Genomic DNA, 6445 nt, shown 5'->3' with positions numbered 1-6445 from the left:
CAAAGATTAGTAAGAATCATAAATGTAGATTTTTTCCAATTAAAGAAAAACATTAGCTTGAGAAAAACAGTTTATGAAATTGGCATTTCCAAAAGACATCTATCTCCACAGTCTTCAGCATCTCATCTGCTCAAGCTTGGGACTGAAAATGAACTATAGTGACTCATAACTTTCTTCTGCACGTCAGCACAGCAGACAAATTTCTGTAATTTAGTTTTATGCAGAGTTACTCAGGACAAATGAAAATGTTCTCAGTAGGCTCCCTAACCAAGTGAACTGCCTATTTCCTGAGTAATGATAAAGACCTGCAAATTGCAGTCCTATCCTAGAATGTGTTCCTCCTTCAGCTAGGTACCAACTGCAAACTGATTTTCACAAATGTGTCTTCTTTGAGTTTGATGCTAGATCTGATTTTTTCCACGCGCAAGAAACCTAAAGAAGGTAGAAAGGAAATGTTTGGATCATGAAACATGTGATTTTGAATAACTTTTCACTTGAAGAAAGCTGAGTTGTTTTTTAATACCGCATAAGTTTCTTTTTCTCCCCCTGACTTTCTGTGCTTTATTATTACTTGCTTATAGCAAATTTGCAACTGGAATTTAAAGAATAATTAGGGGTACTTTTAGTCAATAATCATAGATATTTTTATTGATGTTTCCAGTAAGTTTTCTACATTTGTTTACTTCACATATAACATTTTTCATCTCTTCATAGAAGATTATGGCTATAATTGAGGGATGGAGCCTACATTTAAGAGTATTTTATGTCCTTTCAGCTACTTATATGAAGTCTGAGTTTACATTTCTCTTACTTTTTGTGGAACTAACCATATGAGCTCCTAGCTCCTGGCCAATGCCCTATATATTATCATATATAGAGACAAAAGAGAAAAATAAATTCAATATAATTAACAGATTGTGTAAACATAGCTTAGCTTTAAATGTTCTTGCATGAAGAATCCATGGGTGGTAAGTTGAACAAATAGTTTTACTTTAATATTTCCTAGTTTGAATGCTCTTACTTAAAATATTTAATAACTTTTATATTTAATAATGGAAATCACTGAAGTGGTACCAGCATTTGGGAGGCAATGTCTCTCTTGGAGTTTAAAATTCTGATCATTTGTATTGAAGAATGAAATGCCTGCATTTTCTTTTGAAATTAATCCAATTGAAAATATGTATTAATATAGGACCAGTACATTGACTTGACAACATGAGTTAAAAATTACCTTGATATATAAATATACTTGAAAACACATACTTGAAAACCTAGTAGAATGATGGAACATTTATTATAGAAATCAATAGAATGTATAAAAACCGAGCAAAGAATGGGCCAAAATTACTATCTCAACAATGTGACATTTGTTTCGGCAGCAATATGTATGGAAATTAGTATTTGCAAGGGGGAAAAAACCTCTTCTTTTGCTATCAGTAATCAAAACCTGAAAAGTCTGACATTTCCATGACTGCAATTACTGTATATTCAGTATCTTCTCCATTAATGTGAGATAACAGAAGAGCATAAAGTGTATTGCAAAAATTATCTGTAGATTTATTTTAAACTAAATTAAACTAAACTAAATTATTTTCTGAACAAAATTGCTGTGTGATTTATTTTGGTTTCTTCTTTCACCTAAGATAAGCATGTGACCATGTAAAATAATATTTTACCACTTTGAAGAGATCAACATGAACAGCTCACAATAAACTCACTTATTTGTGTAGAACTATATTTTTATGATGTTTAATACTATTTAGCAAGCATTTCTTTATTTTAGTTGCAGATATAAACCTTATCAGCTATCACAATATAATGGTTATTTTTGATAGATTCTTGCTGAGCTCTGTGTTTGTGTGTGTTTTGTACACAGGAAGTTTCAGGGCTTCCTGAAGATGTGAGGAGCGCTGCTTAATTCTAGTGAAACCCGTAAAACAGTCTGTATAGGCCTTCAACATTGATATCTATGCTTCATAAGAGGCCAAATTTTGAAGATCTTTTTCCTCCTATTTTTGTCTTTGACAGGCTGATATTTCTGACATTTTTGTCTTCCAGCAAAACTCTGGAAAATAAGAATTGTCACAACTGTCCCCCTTCGCCCCTCCCATTTTACTCTTGGTATTCTTACTCTGGTTTTTCACACCATATATTGCATAATATAAGATTAACATATAATATAACATTTTTTCTTATTCACCTAGGATGTGAATTCCAGCCCATGGTTGTGTGGAATACTATTCTAAAATGTTACAATCCAACAGCAGGAGGAAGATGATAACTTTTGGTAACAGATCAGAACAGGATGGCAGATTTCCAGAAAGAAGATACAGGTTTGACTGCATTTCAACTGTATGTCATGGCCTTGGACTTGGAAAGATAGAAAATCACCTCAACTGAACCAGTTTCCCATTCTGGAAGAGGAGTTCTGACATTATCCATGTGCTAGCCATCAGAGAGTTAGCTAGGCTGCCAAATGGTAATTAAATGCAAATATAATCATTCAAATCCTTTTGCCTGTTTTTATCCAGTGTCTCTGACTATGTTGGAAAGCAGTTTTATTGACCCTGGTCCTTACTTTACCCTTACAGAAAATAAATTGGATTTTCATTGTGACTATGGTTGGAGGACATGAAAAGCTTAGAGCTGGAAAAAATCTGAACACATGGTTTATTCTGGTACATTCAATTCTGGTGAAACAAATTTTAAACTGCTTATATATAATTTTGGAAGCAGTTCCATTCCATCCCAGGAAAACAGGGTAGGAGAATCTTCTTTAATTACATGATAAGATCAATATTGATAAAGTATTAAAAGAAGCTTATAAAATAATAATCCTTTTATATAGCTTTAGAGATGTCTGGGAGATTAAAACCAATATATTTTGCCATGCTTACTCAGGAATTTTTCTATGTTAGGCAGCCTTAAATAGATAACAGCCCCTGAGGATACAACCAAATGATGTTTCTCTTTTGCTTTGCCGTGTCAGTACTGGGAGGAAAGCTTTCAATTAAATAAAGTTTTCTGAGGGATATACAGTTCTTCCAACAAAAAATTCAAATACATATATAGATTTAGATATGTATCTCCGCTTGTGGTTGTGCACATATATATATATATATGTATAGTTAAAGGTAGTAGTAATTTGGAGATTTCATAAGAAAAAGTGTAAAATATAGTATCCCCTTTTATAAAACCATCATAAGCTGTTTACAGAACTATAAGTGGACATTTTCTCAAATGCCATGATTTAGGATCAGCTTCCATACATATTTAAGCAATATTACAATAGACTTACAGTAGAAAAACAAATGGTACAAAACGTACGATAGAAAAATCCTGTGAGGTAACACTGATTATTTTATAGATTTCAGAGGTGTTATGTAATTGAGATATAATTCAAGAATTCAAAATTTCTTATAAATAGTTCCTAAATTCTTGTCAAGCATACTCTCTCCTATTTTACTCCAAAAGTAGTAGACTAAAAGAATAGTATAATCCAAGGACCCATAAAATGAAATCCACATATACAAAGTTTGATACTGGAGCAGGGTTTTGACCCTATTGACTATGAAAGTTTATGCAAAATCTGATAGCTCTTACATGCCTAATTCAGCTACAGTTATTTGAAAGTCTTTAAAATATTTCATTTTATTTATAATTTGACCCAGATTCTAGTCATATTACTGAACAAGTTACTGATACAGGGCATAGAAATACCCTTATGGGAGCAACCCTCCTAATTATGAAACAAACAGCAGTAAAGCAGTTTAAATATAGGCCACAATAAAAAATCACTATAAATATTTCATTTTAATAAAATCAGTATTTTATCTCTGAAAAACCTGACACATTCAATAATCTTGGGGTTTCTTGGTAGTCTTTTGAGAAAAGTTTAACATTAGGAAACTTATTTGGATTTAGAATTTAATATTTCATAAATTCCAGCTCTATGTATATTATTTCTCCATGGAGTGAGCATCACCTTCTTATCAATATTAAAGAATATTCTAAGTGCTGAAATTCCTTGGGTATTCATCATATTCTTTGATGAATGCTACTCAAGCTGTGCAGATTTATGTTTGCAATCATTTCTCATTTAAAAGACAGTTGCACATGTAAGTGAAACACAGAAATGGTGAATAGAACATTGAATTCAAGAGCAGCTGAATTTGGTTTATAAGAATGTTCTCTCATCATTCATAGCAAGGTTATATTCATTTACTAAAACATGAAAGCAATCCCCTTCTCTCCTTTGGTCTGTGCTTTTTAATAGTCCTGTGTTCTTACATCGCTTACTCATACTTGGAGGAATGCAGCAAGTTTATAGATCTTTTTATACAACAGACGAAATGGCATGGTCAAGATATATGGATACTAGTCACAGAACTCATCACATTCAGTAACTTAATTCTTTCTGGCCAATTAATTTTTTACTTCTCAAGTTTTCAATGAGGTGCACATGGAGATAGAAGTAACATGGTAGTTTTCTTCAAAATTTTCCCTTTCACGTCACAAGCCATTTCAAATGTTTCATATTTAAATTATTTTCTTTTAAAAATCCCTTCATGATCATGAATTAAAACTTCTTACAAATTTTCCAAGAAATCTGCAGCTGAAAACTACACAGAGCAGAGAAAACAGGTGAGGATCTATAATCAAAGTAGTAACATTTAGGACAGCTGAATAGAAGTGAGTTTTTGCTATATTAAATTAGTGCTCTTCCATGAGAAAACACTCTCAGAGAGCAGTAGGAATTTTTTCACTAAAAAGAAAGGAAAATGAAGACAAATTATGAATTAATATCAATGTCTGTATGAAAAAAAGTACAAAATGGATGCATATTTAAGCAAACAATATGTTTTTAGGATGCTTGTGTTAGTATTCCTGAAAAGGAGAGAGTTTAAGTGTATCTGGGTTTTTTGCAAGTTAAGTAGTCTGCTTATTTTACATACCCAGAATTTAGTGGAATGTAAATTCCTAAGGAATGTAGTAGTTTATTGGTAGAATAATTTTATTTGTGGCATCTTTCCCAGATTTAGAAATAAAACAGAATTTTTATGATAATTTGGTTTGACCTATTGCATAATGTGACAAAGAATTCCAATTGAAGAAAAAATTATATAAGGCTGTGTTCTCTATGAAAAATGACCATGTTCTTTCAAATAACATTTAATTTCTCTCAAGAACTGCAGCAACAGAAAATTCATAAATTCCTTTGTAAATGATTCCACTTCTATGATTAGTCCCACTCTTTATAAGTTGGCACATTATTGTTAACCAAGTTTTACCAGTGTAATTTTAAACGTTCTTTAATGTGATGCTCCTTTCCCTAGGTTAAAAATCTGCATAGTCTCATAAACAAAGATCATAAATTACCTCTACATTTTAACTTCTCTACTGGGAGGGAAGATTTGACAATTTTGTTCCATTTTCACCCTGATCCGAGAAGATTGAGACAGTACATTCCAGGTAATACATGCAAAGAAGAAAATGGTATTTGCCTTTCACTTTAAGATTTTTAGATGTGTCTAATTTTTCAGGTTAATTCCTAATGGAAAAAAGTAAAGAAATTTAAAAAAAAGGCAATATGACATATATAAGTGTCAATTCCATTGAGGAAAAGAGTCTAATTGCTTTTAGTCTCCTACAGAGTTACACTGGCCTAGGTCTGTGTTTGGTTTCATTGCCATTTACACACCAAAATTTTGCTGTACTATATTCTAAGCACAGACTTAAACACCTGGTTGTTTTTAAAGGAAGTGGGGAAAATTAAACAAAACGAGGCTTAGGTATTTGCTGTGAAATCAGATACATGATAGCAATGGCCAAAATCAGACAATTTAGAGAAATAAAGAAAAGATTCATAGACTTTATGTACTTGTGTGTTACATATATTTGCATGGAAAGAGGAAGTTAGGAAGGAAAAGGAAACAAACAAAAAAAATATTTAACATTTATGGATCTGGTAAGAAACCAAATGTGGGGAGATCATTCCACCAGAAGAAAGAGGAATCATTTATGCTGGAAGTGTATTTTGTGGTGTGTACTGGGGTGGAGTGAAAACTTTTCCCATTGACTCTTATGGCAAAATTCCTCTTACCTTTAGTCTGTGTAAATAGGGTTCAAATATTTTATAAACTATAAAGAGCAGAGTTAAGAAACATTACTCACCTTCCCCAAGGTAACTTTACTCTGCATTAATAACTGCAGAGTAACCTGGAAACAGGTGGTACAATGCAGTATCTCATAGTTAATAGACGTTTTTATAGAACATATGTCCAGCTGTAGCTCTGCATAGTTGTCATGAGCCATGAATTCCACAAGAAGAGATCAGTGCTGGCAGTTTTCAAAATATGACAAAGATGGACTTCCTTTCCTTAGCTACACATAAGTATGAAAATACAGGGATATGAATGACAATTAAGAATGGCAAATGAAGAAA

The sequence above is a fragment of the Molothrus ater genome, chromosome 5, assembly GCF_012460135.2.
Source record: "Molothrus ater isolate BHLD 08-10-18 breed brown headed cowbird chromosome 5, BPBGC_Mater_1.1, whole genome shotgun sequence".
NCBI lineage: Eukaryota > Metazoa > Chordata > Aves > Passeriformes > Icteridae > Molothrus > Molothrus ater.
The sequence above is the reverse complement of the archived record's forward strand: the minus strand, read 5'-3'. Positions refer to the sequence as shown.